Source organism: Vipera berus (genome assembly GCF_964194415.1).
Source record: "Vipera berus genome assembly, chromosome: 5".
NCBI lineage: Eukaryota > Metazoa > Chordata > Lepidosauria > Squamata > Viperidae > Vipera > Vipera berus.
This window is the reverse complement of record NC_138207.1, coordinates 35,536,302-35,557,466: the sequence shown is the minus strand read 5'-3', so window position 1 is coordinate 35,557,466 and position 21,165 is coordinate 35,536,302. Positions and strand designations below refer to the sequence as shown.

General features: G+C 38.0%; 1 protein-coding gene across 3 annotated transcripts in view; it reads right to left on the bottom strand.

The window, feature by feature from the left end:
- SPSB4 (splA/ryanodine receptor domain and SOCS box containing 4) overlaps window positions 1–21,165 on the bottom strand; it is a 188,826-nt gene that overhangs the window by 51,817 nt on the left and 115,844 nt on the right. For 2 of the 3 annotated variants that reach the window (XM_081328923.1, XM_081328924.1), the window contains exon 1: window positions 10,563–10,755. The exons of the other annotated variant lie outside the window; for it this stretch is intronic. The gene's annotated coding sequence lies outside the window, so the exon portion shown is untranslated. Of the gene's footprint in view, window positions 1–10,562; window positions 10,756–21,165 lie in introns of those variants that run through there. 3 annotated transcript variants of the gene reach the window in all.

The window sequence follows — 21,165 nt, the reverse complement described above, 5'->3', positions numbered from 1 at the left end:
ATAGAACCTGCCTGAATTCTATATATTTCAGCTGTTGTTTGGGGAATTGCAGCTTAGCATAATCTGTCTTAGAAGTTTCAAACCTTTGAATACTTTCCTAAAGCATTATTGTACGGGAGAAAACTTTAACAATCACAACATTAAGAATTATAATTACAGATCATAGTATCTTTCATTCCATTCCGATTTTTTATTGATTGTATTTTTCTCTCAAAAATAACTAATTTATAATCAAGCCAGTTTAAAATTCTAAATGCTATAAGACACAGTTACGATACATACAGTATATTTACCCAAACTAATGTTGCCACAAAGTGATAAAATGTACAACAGAAAAGTGAAAACTCTGATAACTACAACTTACAGCATTCCCCAGATATAAAAGGGCATAGTATGTTATAATTCAGCAACATGTTACCCATCCCTGATTTACAGAATGATAAAATAATCCATTGCAATGTATGGCAGTGAAAGGTGGACCATAAAAAAGGCTGAGCGCCAAAGAATCGAGGCCTTTGAACTATGGTGCTAGAGAAGACTCCTGCGAGTCCCTTGGACTGCAAGGCGATCAAACCGGTCAGTCCTAGAGGAGATCAACCCTGACTGCTCTTTGGAAGGCCAGATCCTGAAGTTGAAACTCAAATACTTTGGCTACCTAATGAGAAGGAAGGACTCACTGGAGAAGAGCTTAATGCTGGGAAAGATTGAGGGCAAGAGAAGAAGGGGATGACAGAGAATAAGGTGGCTGGATGGAGTCACTGAAACAGTAGGCGTGAGCTTAAATGGACTCCAGAAGATGGTAGAGGACAGGAAGGCCTGGAGGAATGTTGTCCATAGGGTCACGATGGGTCGGACACGACTTCGCAGCTAACAACAACAAAAAAAAAATTTAAATTTCAAAAAGTAATTCAATGGAACTGGAATGTGCAACTTTTGAGGCCAAACTAGAAGAGGCATAGAATTCAGCTTCAATTGGGAACTGCAAGTAAATTGATTATACAGAAATTCTTAAAGAGTATTATTGAAAAACAATGTTTTGTTTTGCAAAATAGTATCCTTTCTGGCTATAGCTTTCCTCTTGTTACATATAAAACATAATATTCTGGATCTTTTCACTGTTACTGGAAAGAAGTACTTATCAAAACAACTCGTACAGAACTTAATGTCATATTATACATAACCTTCCTTTTAATGAAGCAGAAATAAAATACCAAGAATACCAAGAGTACTGGTAAATAGGAAATTCAGGAATTCTGGTTCAGCTAATTTTGAACACGGTTGCAAGTCTAATTGTGTAAGTTCTGAGGAGTCAAAAGACAAAACAAGCAAGATGGTAAAACACAGCATCATGATGAGAGTTGTGAGTTATTTGTGTGTTCAAAAGAAGTGGGGTTTCCACTACCTGCAGGGGACAAATAAAACAGGACAAGCCATTGCTCATTGTGTTGCAAATTTGGCTTACTTTATAGTCTGTCATGATGTTTGTTGCACATACCTAAGAGACAATGCTTGTATTGCAAGAGTCATTCTGACAAAACTACTTGAATTTTTGATGCTTCTATTTATTTATTTTTATATATTCATCATATTTCAATACCAGCCATCTCCCCTAAGTGACTCTATTAATGGATCTGGACAGTTTTGGAGGATTGGCAGTTGGCATAGTTAGGAAAACACTTTAAAAAGTGCTTGGCTGCTACACACTGCAAAATTCCAGACTCCTATGAATCCACTACCAAATGACTGCACAGCTTGCTGGATGCACTCATATTTACTTTTAAAGCATTCAATGGCTATAGAAATGACTATTTAGATGGCTGCCTCTCCCATAATATTGTTTGATGGGAGCTAAATTTAAATGAGAGCATAGAATCATCAAATAAAACAGCAGAATGGGCTATCTAGACCACTAAACCCAATCTGTGCAGGAATATAAAGATATTTGAGATAGCTGTCTTGCTTTTATTTTAACATATTACTTAGTGTGCAGAGAATGGCCTTCTTTTGTACTGCTCCCACACTGTGGAATGCACATTTTCTGGAACTGTTTTTGTCTTGGTGTTTAGAAAATACACAGATACCTGGTTCTGCTTAAGTTAATTTTAGTATCCAATTTAATGTATGTTTTATTGTCAAATACTTGTTTGAGTGAAAAAGCAAGAGTATAAACTGAATAAGGAAAACTAAATAAGCGAAGAAACCATAATTTGCAACAAAGCAACATATCAAATACAGTTTTTAGTGCAGGGAAATGAAACTCTTCAGATAAAACATGCTAGATGAAAACTAAATTTACAGTTTGACAGGCAAAAGGTCTTTCTTTTATCATCTTTGGCAGCAGGAAGCAAATTTAGAGGGTTTTTTGTGGGGAGTGAAATTTATTTATATTCTCCCATTTCTCCAAGTAATTCTGAATGATATACTCAGTTCTAATTATTGTAAAAGGAACGCGGTGGCTCAGTGGGTTAGGACACTGAGCCTGTCGATCAGAAGGTTGGCAGTTTGGTGGGTTGAATCCCGAGTGCCGCGTAACAGAGTGAGCGCCTGTTACTCGTCCCAGCTTCTGCCAACCTAGCAGTTTGAAAGCACGTAAAAATGCAAGTAGAAAAATAGGGACCACTACAGTGGGAAGGTAACAGTGTTCTGTGCGCCTTTGGCATCCAGTCATGCCAGCCACATGACCACGGAGACGTCCTCGAACAAGCGCTGGCTCTTCGGCTTTGAAACGGAGATGAGCACCGGCCCCTAGAGTCAGAAACGACTAGCTTGCATGTGTGGGGGAACCTTTACCTTTACTTATTGTAAACATTACATTTACCAGAAGCTAACTGGTTCAAATGTCATTAGGTCAATCATGGTTTAAAGAAAATACGATTTAGTCAGGCTGATTGAGACAGTGTCAGTACTAGCATAAAAAGCCCATATTTAAGTTCCTGTTCCACAATACTGTAAGGATATTACATTTGAAGTAAAAACAATCAGTGGTGCAAAGACATCACAGCTAAACATTAAGGGTATGCACACTTCAAAAAATGATTTGGAAGAAACGCTTTAGAACATTTTAGAATAACTGCATCAGATCATTGTTTAGGCTGTGGTTCTTCCTCTTTTCTCCCTATGTTATTCTTACAGACCATTACAGAAGTAGACGAAGTTAGATATAGAAATCTGTCCTAATAATATTGTTACATATGCAAAAATGAGATATAAATTAATAAATTAGAACATATCCAGCTAAAAGGGACTAATGAGCTGAGGTAAAAGAGGAGAGATTGTTTGAGAGTTTGGATATGTTTAGCCTGGATAAAACTATTGGAAGGCAACATCGTTGTCTTCAAATATCTAAAAGGCTATCATGGAAAAGATAAGGAGAATGGTCCAGAAGAAAGAACAAAAAGAAAGTTTAAAAGAAAGACACTTAGATATTGGGGAAAATATATTTTGTTGAATATATTCTGTTGAAATACTGTTCAACAATAGAATTTATTGCCTTGAGATACCAGCGTATCTCAACAGAAACCAGATGACTTTCTGCAGGGATGTGTAATTACTTGATTTCTAGGTTGGGCAGGGGTTATGCCTAGTTCAGGATTCCCAACCCCCAGGACGCGACCCAGTACCAGGACGCACTCCATTGGGAAACAGGCAGTGGAAACAATAAGGTTTGTGAAGCTCCACTTGCGTGAGCAGAGGAAAAACATCTATGCACGCAGCTCCATTTGAGCAATTGGTGGGCACATGTGCCCACCGCTCACACCAAACCACCCCTCCCCCCAGTCTGCAAAGCTGGAAAGGTTGGGGAACTCTGGGCTGGTTCACAGCCAACACCCATTATAATTCTTTCATTCTATGAACATTTTATAAAAATGAACACTTTTAAAAAAGATTCCAGAAAAAAATATCTGTATTTATCCTACTATATCTGGGCTTCAAAAGCCAGAATGAACAATGCAGCAAAAATGATACATTTTTGCATCTTTTTGTTGTCATCTCATAATCACCAAGATTATGAGCCTTACAATTCTTCTTGATAGCTATATGAAATGCTTCTGTAATTTAAGAATAAAATGTGTGGAAATGATATCCATCAAACTTTCAATTTCATACATAATGGTTTTATTTCACCATGAAATAGATAGATATCACTTGATGATCTGGAACATTTAAATATCTGACTAGGCTACAGATTTCTATTAGATATTATAGCCTTTTAGCCAAATGCTGTAAGAAAAGACTTGAGAAAGTAAAAACAAATTACAATGAGATGAATTTCAATCAGTGTATTAACAATCAAATCTTATCTACATTTATGAACTCTACAAATATTTCGTACTTTCCTATTCTCTGCTCTCAGTTAAAATTGTGCAAGAAATACAATCTATCAAAATCTGGAACCTTACATAACTAGTAGTAAACCCCCTAAATTTAACATGTCTTAATTCTGAAGAGGAAAATACAATATTTAATTGCCAGGGTTTAACACAATCAACTGTCTCCTACTGGATCAAGTTTTGCAAAACATAGATATGTTGCTTAATGCAATTTTCAAAAGATATGGAACTACCCTCATGAAATAATTGCTTTGTTTTACTATGTGAGAAAGGAAAGCAGAGGGGATTTCAAGCTTCTGAATAAATATTAAGTTGCAATCTGCTTTCTGTAAGACTGGTGGGGGAGGAAAACATTAGTATCAAACTAGATTGATTCAAGCTTTCTGAGTTAGAATGGGCTTTCTATTTTAGTGGCTAAAGATCAGCCTGTGATAAAGATAGAAATAATTTAGAAATAATCAGTGATTAGATTAACTAAAATAATTACATTACATTTAATTAATTAGGTTAATTTGTGATTAAATCCAATAATTGAATCTAAGATTTCTATTTCGATTGGTTATAAAAAGACGTACTTCAAGTGCAGTGTCATTTCTTGATTTTCTTCCAGACAATGTTCTAGAATTCATTGAGCTGGCAACTGATCCTCATCAGAAAATGTTAGTTCATTTATAGCACTGAGGTCTCTGGGCTTCATACTGCTCTCAATTCTTGAGGTTCTTGATTAGATTTTTCAAAATGGACATTATATTCTGTACTAAATTCCATCTACTTTAGGGAAGGAAAAAACTCACTATGTACTCAGTAACTACTGCAGTAATAGGAATAAACAAGGTCTATTATCACAGAAAAAAGGAGCAGAATTAATAAGGATGTACTGTACAGGTTACATATAGGAGGACTTTCTGACATTAAGAGCTATTTGGCAATGGACCATGGAACAGACCACCACATGAAGTGATGAATTTTTGAGGGGCTGCCACAAAGAAGAGGGGATCACGTTATTCTCCAAAGCACCAGAGGGCAGGACAAGAAACAGTGGTTGGAAACTGATCAAAGAAAGAAGCAACCTGGAATTAAGGAGAAGCTTCCTGACAATGAGGACAATTACTCAGTGGAACAGCTTACCCCCAGAAATCGTGGGCGCTCCATCACTGGAGATTTTTAAGACGAGGCTAGAAACAGTCATTTAAATATGAGCCAGCAGTGTGCTGCAGCTGCCAAAAAAGTCAACATAGTGCTAGGCTGCATTAACAGAGGGACAGAATCAAGATCATGTGAAGTGTTAATACCACTTTACAATGCCTTGGTAAAGCCACACTTGGAATACTGCATCCAGTTTTGGTCACCACAATATAAAAAAGATGACGAGACTCTAGAAAGAGTACAGAGAAGAGCAACAAAGATGATTACTAAAACATATAAGGAACGGTTGCTGGAATTGGGTATGTCTAGTTTAATGAAGAGAAGGATGAGGGGTGACATGATAGCAGTGTTCCAATATCTCATTTCGTGTTTTTCATATTTTATTCTTATATACTGTACCTATTTCATTCTACTTGGGAGCAGAAATAATTGTTTATTTGTTGTGTTGTGTGCTGCCCAGAGTTACACTGTTTGAGTTGGGTGCCTAATAAATCTAGTTAATATTGACATAAATGAATATGTTCATTTATATATTTTTAATGAACTATATTTAATAAAAACATGGCTTAACATCTTCATGCTGAGAGTGACGGGAGTGTAGTCCACCATATCTGGAGACTACCATATTGAGGAAGGCTGTGTTAACTATTAAAGGACACTGATTAGATTTTTATATTATGCTAAGCTATGATTTATTTTAACTTCCACACTAGAAACTTAAGCTACAAATTAACAGATGTTGCATAAAGCTAAAACTTTTGACTTAACAGGTAAATTGATTCAGACTTTGCATATGCTCAATGCATTTTGTATTTATCATTAATTTTTGAGTAGTTTAAACTGTACTACAATTTTATTGATTTATGTGGGTTTTAATATTAGGAAGAAATTGACTTTTTGTCTAACTTGAACTAAAATACATAGATTATACATTCTGAACTTGCACCAACAAAAACTTGAAACTACAATTTACCAAAGTCTTTCTCAGCAAGGAACTTTCCCAACACCTGAATTTCAATCTGCATAGTCTTCAATCCAGGAAGGATACTGGCAATAACACATGAACAATTTGTCCAACATATCTGGACAACACGTCTGGGAATGGCGATTCACCGTATAGCAGTATCTTGTAGTAAGAATTGTAGTGATTATGCCTGGTGGGATACATCATTTTTTTCTATCTCCAATTGGAATTTCACTCTACATCTGGAACCCATTAACAAAGGACTGTACGGATAAAGGTAATGACCAACTTTAATTGTAATGGTCACTTTATCTCATATGGACAAAGCACAGTCTAGCTGAAAGGTGATGTCATTATGATGCACTTGCCCCCATACATAGAAACTCATACATAGTATTTAAATAGTCTGTTTTACGCTAAATTTTCTAGCTTATCAATAAACACGCATTCTTTCTTTTTCCCTGTTCTAGATTAAAACAAGAATGGAGAATTAGTGTACCTTTTCACTGCAATCCTGTGGGTTTTATCTATTTTCTCCCTAGGACAGAAATAAATATTTTTCCCATACTAGGTAGACAGACAAATACACACTAATATGAAAGACAGTTTTGATTCTACAGATGAGAATGACTTCAAATGCTCACAAAAATACAAAAACAGGGAAGTGCTGGCCATATATTCTGGGAACAGACTGTTTACCTTGGAATAATCTTAGCAAACCAACACCAAGAAAAGCAGCAGATGTACATGATTGAACTAGAGGACAAGGAGCAGTGTAAGATGGAACAGGGAGATCTATGAGACAGAAATCATGTTCAAATGTATTGTAAAGACCATATTGATGAATGAAGCTGCTAATCCTACATTAACCAAAGGTGATAGGAATATGTATGCATATAATATAATAAATATACTTTTAAAAATGTCAATGAACAAAGGCATCTTCAACCTGGCATTAATAGTTACTGGATTAATTATGTACAATGAGGTCAGCATAACTCTTAACAACCCCCAAAATTCTCTGAACCCAGGCTGACTTTTCAGAACTACAATCTGCTGTTTCTATATTGTATTGGCCAAAAGCTTGGGATTTACATATTATAATAGCATTTGAAAATTGATGAAACTCTAGCAATTATTCAATTTCCATCAAATACATAACAAGTACGTTATCCTCATAAGGTAAGAACTGAATCTTGTGCATTTTATAGTTTAAAAGCATTTTCATTAAAGTAACGCTGTGCTGGAAGAACGCTGTTAATAAAGAATGCATGAAGCAGTACTAGGTAGAATTAGCACTTTGAAAACCAGAAGAGGAAAAGTAAGAAAGCTATTTAAAAACATAACTTATATTGTACTGAACTCATAAAAAATTGTTCAAGGATCCCTGTTAACAAGATCTCAGAAAGACAATGCATATCCCCAATATATCTACATTTTGAAAAGAAATATGAGGAAAAACCCTTTTAATTTCAGTACTTACTAGTAGATTCAACCTTGCTATGTTCTGTATGCTGTTCCAACAAAAAAAAGGGGGGGAGGGGGAAATATGCCCAAGAAAGACAATCCTCAGTTTTGGATTTTGACAATCCTATTTTGCCTGCCAATTATAACCAGTCAATCAGGGATGGTAAGTGGAATAAATATGCAATAAATTATTTGAGAAAACTGAACATGGGAACAGAAATGCTGAATAAATAGGAAAATAAACTCCTGTTCCTCAAGACATCAACATCCAGCAGATGGAACACCAGTAAACAGAAGACGAAAGACTGAGTGTAACAAACATTTCACTTCAAAGAGAGAGAGTTAGACAGTGACCTACACACAGAACTGGGACAAACAGCATCTAGGGAGGAAGGGAGACAGGAATAGTTGTCTGCTCTTGGTACATGGAAAATCCATTATGCTAAGCTTACATTACCACAAGAAGTCTGGAGACTTAATGAGTATTGCCACAAAGCAGCAGGAGACAGTTTTCACTCAGCAGGCATTGTGAGACAAGAGGCTATTTATTTTGGAAGCTAACAAGGATCTGCAACAAAAAGTTTTCTTTGGAAGTATAAAATATCCCCCTCATCTAACCATTAACCATGATCAGTAGACCAGCTGAGGAGGATCCAATCTATGTCAGTTCCTTTGAAAATACTGTGGCTTATGACTTATGTGTCCCATTGGTTTTACTGGAATTGAAATGGCTAACACAGTTTAACTGCACTGCAGTTACTCCAAGCCTCTGTTCTTACTGGCTGATTTATACACCTATGTGACATAGGTAAGGACACTCCTTTCAAGGTGCTAGTTATTTACAACTAGGGCTATACCAAATATATAAAAGATATCCTTTCATGATCATTTTCTTTACCATTCTATACAAATGGTTCCTGGTAGGATCATTGCTTGTTAAAATGAATAAAATAATGAGATTCAATAGAACCTGCTGCCTTAAACAGTGGACTCTCAGTCTAATCTATTGTTTCCCACAAAGAGTTACTATAGAAATGTGGTGTTTCATTTCACAGCTTCCAATGCATTCTCTGTTCTTCTTCCTCAGAAATGTCTTGAGAAAGTCAGAGTGTCTCAGATGCATTAATAAATTAAGCTTCAGTGCCCTTGCCAGAAAGGAAAGTATTACTTTTCTCCTAAGTGCAAGTGATGAAACTGAGCAGAGGGGTTGTGCTGGGTCAAATAACAAGACACAAATAGAAGAATGGCTTCCATTCTTGAATTTGAGATGTTGGGAAGGTCTCTTCAACCACACTATCTCTACAGTTATTGATGCTGGCATCTATATATACTCCCCCCTAATACATAATTCAATTCCTCTATTTTGTAAAATTAAATAAAAATCTCAATAAAGGCAGGGCCATTCAGTGTCCACAATGCAACAAGATACAAACAAAGGTTAAACGGCCAGAAGCTGAAAGACATTGGCTGAGTGCTGCCTCTTCCCAATTCTACAAACACATTCCTTGAATGAATTATTTCACAATGGAATAATTTCTATCATGGACAATGAGTACTACTGAAAGGAAGAACTGGGAAGGGACAAAGTTGATCAGCCTAGCCACTTTAAGCAAAGCTATGATTAAAGCAATAAACCAACATGTGATGCTTATTGTAGAATGTGCATTTGGACACAGAACTTCTGATGCATATAAAATTCATATACTGCCCCTCTTTTTCCCCCTTTTTTAGAATGAATGAGTTATTTGTAGGTACAAAAATCAATAAAAAATCAGTAACTATGCGGGAGTATTGAAAAGAAATCAGCTGTTCTTTACTAGGAACATGTGCCACTTATTGTAGAATGTACATTACTTTTTACAAGGCTCATCACATGCAGACCACTGCCGTCACAGTGCTTCATCAAGGCAGCTTTGATCACAGGAAATTATTCTTGCATCTCTTAGAATAAGTGAGCCTGGTAAATTAAACCTCGTCTCCGCTCCATTTATAACATCCTAGCAAAATATAATGGTTTCAGGCACCGCATGTTAACCTACCGTACGCTCATTTGTTCTCGGATAATCAGCCACTTACTTATCATACAAACAAGTCAAACTTGGACAGTCTTTAAATCTGCATCTACAACGGACCGGGTGAAGAAGTTTCAGAGTTTCATTTTTTAGCAACAGCTATTTAATCATCAAGCCAAGCATTGCTTTGCTTTAACGTTATATTTTTTTGAGACACATTTAAATGTTGTTTAATCGTTCTTAATTTTTGTATCTTGTTTTTTAATATGTATTGCCCTGTTCACCGCCCTCAGTCCTTCGGGAGAAGGGCGGTATACAAATTAAATTAATAAATAATAATAAATAAATAAATAATAAATGTTGACGTCCTATAGCCAGCTGAGTAAATCATTCCCGATTAGCCGTCACATTTTTCCAGACATTTACCATAAAAACAAGGAAGCATCTCCCCGTCAATCCCGCGGTGTCTTGGATTTATAGCATGTACAGTGCCTCGTTCTTTTTTTAAATTTAGGCATAAAAAAAAAACCCAGAGAAAGACAAGCCACTTGGAAACAGAGTCAGCAGCAGAGAATCTTGGAACAAGATTACAAGAATATCTCCCTTCAACAGAGAAAGCGTCCACACCCCGTTATTGCTTACCCCAACGGCTGGTTTTGCGACGCTAGTCCCGTTCCGGGGGCAAAAAAAACTCAGAAAAGTTGGAGCTCAACGCCGTGGAGGAACCACATCACGGTGGGGTGAGGGGAACTGGGGGGCGCTTGGCACCAAAACTCGGCAGAAATAGCCCATCCGCTCCCCCCGCTTCCACTCCCGGCCCGGCGCCGGTTTCTGGACTTCGCGTGCTCCACGCGTTTGCAGCAGACAATCGAGGCGAGCCGCACCGACAGGAAACTCCCCGCTGTAAACTCTCGGCAGAAGGAAAGTGGCCTCTGGGCAGCCTGCCCTTTGCCGCCCCGGCTGCCTCGCCGCCGTTTCTTCAAAGATTCCTCCAGCTTTTATGCCTCTCGGCTTTTCTTCTCTCTCTGCCCAGCCTCTCCCCCGCCCCTTTCTTGCTCTCCCCTTTTATGACACAGACAGCCCAGATGGGAAGAGCCTGCAGCTAAAGCCAGTCCAGGCACCCCATCCTGAAAGCTGATCTTGCTGATCTCATCACCGAGGGCTACTAATCCAATGACCGGAGAATTAACAACAGATGGTGACGCCCCTTCTCTTCTCCTCCCCCCCCCCACCTCCTCGCATCGCCACTTAGCCTACACGTTAAGGGAACGGGGGGGGGGGAACAGCCCGCCCGGGAGCGAACGAAGGAGCGCGCGCGAAAGCCCCCCCCCAAACATGAAATGCGAGTCCACCGGCAGAGTGCAGAAGGGTAGCAGAACTGGTCTCAGGGTGGCCCAAATTGCATTTCCTGTCTGTATACACACTTCTCTGCCAGAGTTTACACAGGCGGGGAGCTGCATTATTTAACCCCTTGTGAAGAAATGGTGTCTCTCAATCAGGAAAGAAGTTCCCTGATGTCTGCGATTTTGAGAATTTCTCGAATTATTTTTTTTTTTGGGGGGGGTGAGAAGAATGGGCTGTTTTGGCTTCCCTAAGATGTTAGCTCTTTTCCGGAATTGTTATACTGAATCATCCTGGTTTTTTTCTTTTGAGTAAATTGTTATTCAGATAGCTTTGTTCCAACAAATAAGGCTACTACACCACCACCCCTTTTTTTTAAAAATCCTTTGAAACTCTTGCAGAAAATGAGAGTTCAACCAGACAATTTGCTTTCATTTGAAACCTATTTGCATTTTGGTTTTGGGCAGTTTAAATGTCATTCAGTGAAATAATACTTGTAAAGTTCCACATTTTATCAGTGCACCATTCTAACTAAATCCCAAATATGCATTTTCTTGAGGCAACTGGACTTAATTTTTTTCTTTGAAGACATCTCATCCAAGAAGCTGTCCTCAAAGAAAACAAACAAACAAGAAAGTCCACTTGCCTCCTGAAAAAGCATCTTTGGGATAACTATGACCTGGATGACTGAGAATCTCCATAGACATTCTAAGTAAAATACAACTTTTTTTAACAACAAACACCTTCCTTATTAAGACATGCAGATGGACAGAACAATGAAATAAGAACACTTAAGAGCTAAACCTTCATCAGTCTAGAATTCATGTCCTCCAGCAACTGGTTTGAAGAGGCCTACAGCTTGCTTTAATACAATCATGATTTAAAACCACTGATAAATCTTACTTTCTTGATCTTTTAAAAAAGTGGTGGTACGAAAATTGGTCCTACTGTAACTTTTCCAAATAATTGGGTTGTTTCAGTCTTTTGATTTACTGTAGTTGATCAACTAATTATGTTGAAATGATTTTAAGTGTAATATTCATCTTTCCACCCATCTATCCATCTACTGGAAAATATTCTGAAAACTGAAAATCTTTTATTTCAATGTATTTGGATGGTTCATCAATTGTTTTATTTTGGTATTGGGTGGGTGTTTCTATCACTATTAACATTTTTAGATCTGAAATGGTCAACAGTAGAGTTTTCTAAAAAGGCCTTTCATCTATTTTGAAATAACTCTTCCACCCCACTTCAAGTATTTTTGAAGGTATTTTTATTTCTATGTCGGTCTTTGATAATATGTTTCTGTTCATGTGGATTTAAAAAGTGTAGCAGGTAAAAAGGCAAGTTTTAAAATGAATCCTTTGAAAAATTCTTAAAAGCCAAGTTTGAAAGGAAGTTGGATGCTTTAAAATACAGGAGAAGCCACAATAGCTAAATGGACTTTTCACCCTTATTTCATTTTTCAAGGAGACCAGTGGTTTTAAGAGGATACTAAAAATTTCCAGAACCAAGGAAGCTTTGCCCTTTTTTTATTTAGTGCCCCAGAATATTTAGGCTAGACACTCATATGTACATATGAGTAGGAATAGGCTCTTTATGTACTTGAAACGTAATTGAGAAAATAACACAGATTAGAAGAACTCCTAATGGAAAGATATAGCATGATTCTGTGTTCATTTCACATATTTCTTTTGATAGATGACAATCTAATTATATACTGTACTGAAAAATCAAAAGGAATCAGCTCTGTAGCACTTTTTAAATCACCAAATGTTAGTAAATACATTAATACATTAATACATTTTTATTTTCTAAAAAAACCTGTTGCCTTTAATAAAATTAATCTGAAAAAACACTACCAATGTCCTCATTTTTTGGCTATCATAGACTAATGGATATTTTCCTACAACATCTACTAGTGATAGATAGATGGGCAGGATTATATGTATCTGTCTGACTGTAAAAAATAATAGGAATTGCAAGTACCACTATAGGAAGAGATAACTTTTAATCCTGGCAAAACTGCCTAAGTCTACAGAGTTACTCTATCCCACAGAATTAATGAACATATCCTGAACTACACTCAAAGCAAGCTAAGGAAACCAGCCTTGATCAAGATTCCATCTGCACAGTAACATAAAAGAGGCTTGTACTATAAATTCCTTATACACTACCTATTCTTGAATGTAGGGAAGCAAGAAAAGCTGTACCACATCTTGGAGGTGAACCAAATCTCATACCAACACATTTGGAATAGCATTCAAAAGATACTCTCTATTTCAAGTGTGGGGCCAGAAAACACAGTTCCCTTCTATAAATTCATATAACTCAGAATAACTGTTGCCAGATTTTCATATGATAGCCATGATTCAAATGGAAGAGAATAGCCATAATATTTGCTATGCTTTTATACAAAATAAGGTAATAAATAAAGATCAGTAACAAAAAGTACATTATTGTTATTTTGTTAAAAGATAGAGTATGTTTTAAGTAGATTCTATGACAAACAGAATCTTTAATCTGAACATTCTCAACATGTTAAAAATAACTATCATCTGTTCTCTGTTACTTCATAAATGTGTGATGGTTTATACTTACAGGAAGAACTTGTTATACTTCAGCAAATGTAGTATGTTAATATACTTGCATAATTCCCCTTTAAAGGAAAATCTCAACTTCATAATTTCAATTCCTTAAACTTGATCTTACCTACAATGTTTTCCAGCCTTTTTCTTATGTGATTGTAAGAAATTTAATTAATTTAATTTTAATAGATTTATATACCGCCCTTTCCCGAAGGACTCAGGGCGGTTTACAGGGCATTTTAAAATCACACCAATACAAAATACAAAAGTTAAAAGACAATTAAAAAGATTAAATTATCCCTGAAAATAAAAACCCCAGTTAAAAATTCTCAGCCTGGGCCGGAGAGCTCAAAGAGCCAAGTCTTCAGGTCCCGGCGGAATGAACGCAGGTCAGGGGCAGTCCTGAGTTCCACGGGCAGCTGGTTCCAGAGGGCAGGCGCACCCACAGAGAAGGCCCTCCCCCTGGGTGTTATCCGCCGGCAATCTTTTACCGGCGGCACCTTGAGAAGACCCTCCCTAGAAGCTAGTGAGGTAAGAACCAGCATTTCCAGCTCAGCATTTCCAGCATAGGTCAATATATATCAATTGCTAGATATTTCAAGCCTGTTTTGAGCATGTCTACACAAAACGGCAGGAAGAAGCCCAGAATAACTGCACAGTATAGATTTATATACCATAGGTGCTCATTTTATGAGGCAGATTTCCTATATTTAATTTTTGTCTGCAAAATCATAGTTGCATCTGTGAGACTACTGCTCAGTAACAAGCTCCTGAATAAAGCATTAATATCTGGAGAGCTGAGTTTCAGAGGTACATTTGTGATGCTAGAAAGTAATAGACTATATACAATAGTGATTAATATGCAGTTCAACTGTGTTATTACCAGTTCCTCTGCTGCCCAGAGATACAGAAAAAAAGGAAAGCACTGTCACTTCCGGAATTCATGGCTACAGGAATTTGCTGATTTTAGTAGCTAGGAGTGCTTTTTATTGTCAATTGCAACTCCAGACAAGACTGATATAATGTGTAAGTCGATCTACCCCTTAAAGTCATTCTGGAAACTTCAAGTAGTGCAAAATTCAACCATCAGCTTGCTTTCACCTGATTGGCTGCTTGGCTATATCAATTTTGCAACTTGGCACTGTTTTCTGTTCATTTCATGCCCAGTTTAAAGTGAACCTTCAGTGTTTGGGACCAAGGGACTACTTGGGCTCTTACGGATTTGTCCATTTCCTATAATCAAGTTGCAGATATCAGTCATTGGGCCTTTTAAAACAATGACCCATGTAATTTCTATGCAGAAAGGGATTGTTATTGGCAATGCGATGGACAATAAATGGTATTGAATGAAAGCAAATATTTTTTTTAAAAAAAGATAAGAGCCTTGGTGGCGCAGTGGTTAGAATACAGTATTGTAGGGTAATTCTGCTGACTGCCCACTGCCAGCAGTTTGACAGTTTGATCCTGACCTGCTTGAGGTTGACTCAGCCTTCTGAGGTCAGTAAAATGAGGGCCCAGATTATTGGCAACAATATGCTAGGTCTGTAAATCGCTTAGAGAGGGCTGTAAAGCACTGTGAAGTGGTATATCAGTCTAAATCATGGGTGTCAAACTCGCCACATCACGTGACGTGTCGCAACATATTGTGACACTTTTTGCATTGCCGGCAATGGAGTGGGCGTGGCTTCGGTATGATGAAACTGGCCCGCGGGCTGGCAGTTTGACACCCCTGATCTAAATACTATCGTTATTGGTATAAATATTCAATCACAAATATTACCCAATTATTCATGAAAGCTGTATCTTCATGTTTTAATATAGCTGAATGAATTCTAATCACACAACGTATAGGGACGGTTTTGCCATTGCCAACAATGTGGTGGATGTGGCTTCCGGATGACACATCTGGCCCATGGGCTGGCAGTTTGACACCCCTGTTTTAGAGGTACACAGTTGCAATCCTGCTCTCCATTCAGGACCCCAGATACAATCATAAACTTGGGCAGATACAGTGGTGGGATTCAAATATGTGAACAAATGGTTGTCTGTGTGGATGCCACTTCCAGAAGTCCATTCTGGACCCGAGCAACAAAAAATTAGCTACTGGTTCTGCCAAAGTGGTACAAACTGGCTGAATCCCACCACTGGGCAGATACATACAATATAACTTAGACAAAATATGATCAGATGACTACTTCCTGCAAGAATTCTTACTACACTATTTACTGTTTCCTGAACCATCCATAAAAGTAGCCCAACATACACAGACCACATTAAAATAATTGGATATGGATGTAATGATTTCACATATCTCTGAAGATATGCTTCCTCAAGATAAAACCACACATATTTAGAAAATAGTATGCGTATTAAATGTCCTTTTCTAAGTTTTCCTTTATAACAATTATTTTTCCATCATTCTAGCTGGTCCATAAATACCAGATACAGTCATTCTTTCATTAGCATGTGAAATACACTGCAGCCTTTATTCCTTCATTAAAATGTATTTATTTCATTAAATATAATGTTCTGCACTACATAAGCAGCAACGTTTGTATTAACAACAATTCAACACTCTATGTTCTGACATGTCACATTTCATAACCCTAAAATCAAAATGAAGGCAAAGTTGTTTATATATGTCATGCTGTACATTTATTTAATTATTTAATCTTTAACCTTGTAGAATTAAGGTGAAGTTTAAAACTTCCACTGTAGTATACAATTTAATACTAACAATAATTTTAATACTTCAATCCTCAAAATAGCATTAAAGTAGCAGATGATTTAAAGCAGCAGCCCCCAACCTTTTTGAAACCAGAGATTGGTTTTGGGGCAAACAATTTTTCCACAGACTGGCGATGGCAGGATAGTTTTGTATGTTACCTATATCCCAGGCATGCGCAGATGAAGCTTGACTTGCTTGCATGGCCTGGTTCTCAACAGGCTGCAGAGCAGTACTAGTCCACAGACTGGGATTGAGGACCCATGGTTTAAAGCAGGGGTGTCAAACTCAATTTCATTGAGGGCCGCATCAGCATGGCGGTTGCCCTCTGGGGGCTGGGTGGGTGTGGCCAGGGTGGGCGTGGCCTACTGGGTGGGCGTGGCTGGAGTGCGTATGGCCTACTGGGTGGGCGTGGCCAGCTCTACATCGTTCACATCAAGGGTGCCTATGGGGGCCTGGGCAGGAGTGGGACAGATCTGGGGGTCTCTGGCAGAAGGAGGGTCTCTGGGCCAGGGCCAAGGCAGCGGGGGCCGTTCCCTCACTGTTTCCAGGATGGCTTCGCGGGCTGCATGAAACCACTTCGCGGGCCAGATCCGGCCCCCGGGCCTTGTGTTTGACATGTCTGGTTTAAAGTCAATACATTCAGTAACATCCATAAAATGCTGCAAAATAATATTAGCTATAAAGTTAAGATGAGAAAAATACATGGTGGAATGAAGGGCTCTAATAGGCTAAAAAATTAAAAGTTGTCTCTCTTTTCAATAATAATAATAATAATAATAATAATAATAATAATAATAATAATAATAATAATAATAATTATCATTATTATTATTATTATTATTATTATTATTATTATTATTATTATTATTATTATTATTAAATTTTTATACCGCCCTTCTCCCGAAGGACTCAGGGCGGTGTACAGGGCAATACAATAAAATACAATATATAAAAATTAAAAGAAATATTAAATACAATAGCCCAATTCAATAGATTAATACAAGACGTTAAAATACCCCTAAACCCATCAGACCAGGCCGGCTTGTTCAAATAAATATGTTTTTAGGTCACGTCGGAAGGAGCGAAGGTTGGGAGCCATCCGGAGCTCCACCGGTAAATGGTTCCAAAGGTCTGGCGCGCCCACAGAGAACGCCCTCCCCCTGGGGGCCGCCAGTCGACACTCTTTGACCGATGGCACCCTAAGGAGGCCCTCTCTGTGGGAGCGCACTGGAGGAAGGGAAGTTGATGCCGGCAGCAGATGCTCCCGTACGTAACCCGGACCCATGCCATTTAGGGCTTTATAGGTCGTAACCAGCACCTTGAATCTTACCCAGAGGGCAACCGGAAGCCAATGCAGCTCACGGAGTAGAGGTGTTACATGGGAGTATCGGGAAGCCCCCACCACCACTCGCGCGGCTGCATTCTGCACCAGCTGGAGCCTCCGAGTAGTCCTCAAAGGCAGCCCCATGTAGAGAGCATTGCAGTAGTCCAAACGGGAGGTCACGAGTGCATGAGTGACTGTGTGCAAGGCATCCCGGTCTAGATAGGGCCGCAACTGACGCACCAGGCGAACCTGAGCGAAGGCCCCCCTAGTCACAGCTCCTATATGATCATCCAAGGAGAGCTGTGAATCTAGGAGGACACCCAAGTTACGAACCCTATCTACGGGGGGGGTAATATCTCACCCCCCATAATTAACGATGGAATATTCTGAATTTCCCGAGACGCCGGCACACACAGTCAGGGTTGAGCCGAAGCCTGTTGAGAATAGCCAGTGCTTTTTTTGTAAAAGAAAAAGGTGCCGGAACTCACACATGTCATACAACCCGCCTTGCCTACCCTACAAGGTTCCATCCAAAAAGGTGCCGGAACTCCGTTCTGAGCGTTCTATGAGAAAAAAAGCCCTGAGAATAGCACATAAGAGTTCATAATAATTTGAAAGCATCATACAAATCATGCCATTAAGCTGAATATAATAACTCATCTGAAAATGTGCACTGCATTTTACTATAAATGAAGCATTCTTGAATTTAGAGTAAGAGCACTCCTCCTTACATTTTGCACTCTAATTTAGTGGTATCTAGACATTTTATTGTTCAGTAGAACTAGACTAGATCTAACTCATAATATCAAATTATATGAAAGAGCATATTCTCTGGTTTTCTTTTATATATTTTTTTCCTGAATTTCTAACTTAATCCACAGCTTCCATTTATATTTAAAAGTCAGATAGGATACAAGACTTAAGATTTTTGACTTGTATTCATTGTACTGTCCATGACCTCTTCTATCAAATTTGTTTCTTGCAAATGTATTTCCAATTAAAAATACACAAAGAAAACATACACATCCAAATATATATATATATTTGAAATAGCAAAAAAGACTGATTGTTCTATTTTGCCACGCTCAGTGGTGGGATTCAAATATGTGAACAACCAGTTTTCTGTGTGGATGCCATTTCCGGAAGTCTGTTCTGGGCCTGGGCAACAAAAAATTAGCTAACGGTCTGCCAAACTGGTGTGAACCAGCTGAATCCCACCACTGGTCACGCTGCTCTGTATTTCACTGAAACATTGCCATGTTTCAATTATCTTGCTCATGTATTTTATTAAAGGTACTTAATTTAATGTATTAAATTGTATTTAATGAACTTTATTTAACAAGTCTTTGACATAATATTTTTATCTAGTCACTCTATAAAGATTTCAAGAAACAAATATCTGAGGCAATTTGCCTATCTAGTTTTAAATCCTATAACTGGTCAATTAGTATAAAAGTCTCCAAAATAGGGAATAATCTCTTACACAGTTTGAATACAAAAAGGTACATAGCTGCAGACAACCATCTGGGGGCCAGGAACATAAAAAGACTGCAAGTCAGGATGAATCTATAAAGAAACCTTGGGGATTTGGATGTGTGTACAACACAAAGATTCCCCATTGTCTTTTGTTGTGTGTGAAGGTCCTTTTCCGTAAAAAGAATACAGGAGCACCTAATCAATGCTACACATCAGAGAGGCAGTCTTCAGATGGCAGCCATCAGTTCTCGCTAGGACAGATGGTGAACAAAAGTGAAAAATAAACAATACATGTGGGCCAACTAAGTAAGCCATTCTATCCATGAATGAAACCCTTGTCTTTGGAATTCTGATAATATACATATGAAACATAATTTGTGGGGTAAAAAAAATTGTAACCTTGAAATCCAAGAGGACAATACTACATAGGATGTCAGCATACCTATCTATCTTAGATTACCCAACTATAAACTTACTTAATCTATTCATAACCAACTATGAAACATCCTTAATTTTTAAAACACATTGGAAGGTAACTCCATTCTATAATCTCTGGTTTTCCTCGCTTTAGCTGCACATACAAGAATTTCACATAAATGCTGATCAAAACTTTCATAGTTGCACACAGTTATATACAAAATTTAGGCATCCCAATCAAATTGTATTTTCACTTGTAAACAGAAATGATAGATTTGCCTGTTAAAAGTTAAACATCTTTCTCCAAATTTAAGATGTAAAATTAATACTTAAGTGCAGTTATTTTTAGATTAAAAAAAAACCAATTAGTATGGCAAGTGCAAAAGTTTGGACAAGATTCAGTACTCTGTAACATCTCTTTTTTCTCTCCCTTTGATGCTTTAGAGTCAGTGGCCATGGAGATTCTCTGTCATCCAGGTCATGGTTATTCCAAAGCTGCTTTTTCCAAAAGGAAATTGGACTTTCTTGATTTATTTTTCTTTGAAAACATTTCACTTCTCATCCAAGAGAACAAGAAAGTCCAATTGCCTTTTGCAAAAGCAACTTTAGAGTCAGTGTTAATTACTGTGACTATCTGGACAAGTCCCTGCATTTCTTGGCAATGTTTTGGAAGTGGTTTGCCATTGTGTCAGAATCCATTTATATCACATTCATAAATGTATGTTTAAAACATTATCCCCCCCCATGGATTCTGCCATCTCCCGAGGAAGGAGGAGCGCATGTGGATTCAGCCTGCCTTAGGTTATTTCAAAGACCAAGGGAACCTTTTGAACTGGGGGAACAAAAGGGAGGGTTAGAGAAGAAGGCATCTGGCCTGTGTCTTCGTTTAATTCTGTAGAGGAAGAAGGCAATAACCATAAAGATTCAAAGTTCCTTTTTCCCCACGAAAGGGATGACACGAAGTAAAATGATGGGGGCTGACCAAATGGGGTTGAGGGAAGGGGGGTTGAACCAGGATCCCTTTATAGAGTTTCAATTTGTAAAACAATACTACGTCCTGTCTTGTATTTCCACAACCAAGCATGTCCTAGTAAAAATTCCTTTTGGACTAGAACTGACTCCAAGAGTTTTTGTTTTCCTAAGACGTGGATTGGGGTGGGTCCTGACACATTGTTTATTTCCTAGGGTGGACAGAGAATGACTGGCCCAAGGTCACTCAGCGGGCTTTGAGCCTAAAGTGGAAATAGAACTCAAGGTCTCCTGGTTTCTAACCTGATACCTTAATAAAAATGTTAAATTCTTCCTGGAACCAGTTAAAAGAACTTTTATTCTTCCTTTTGGAAGTGTGTATCATTCCGTTTTGCTGACATC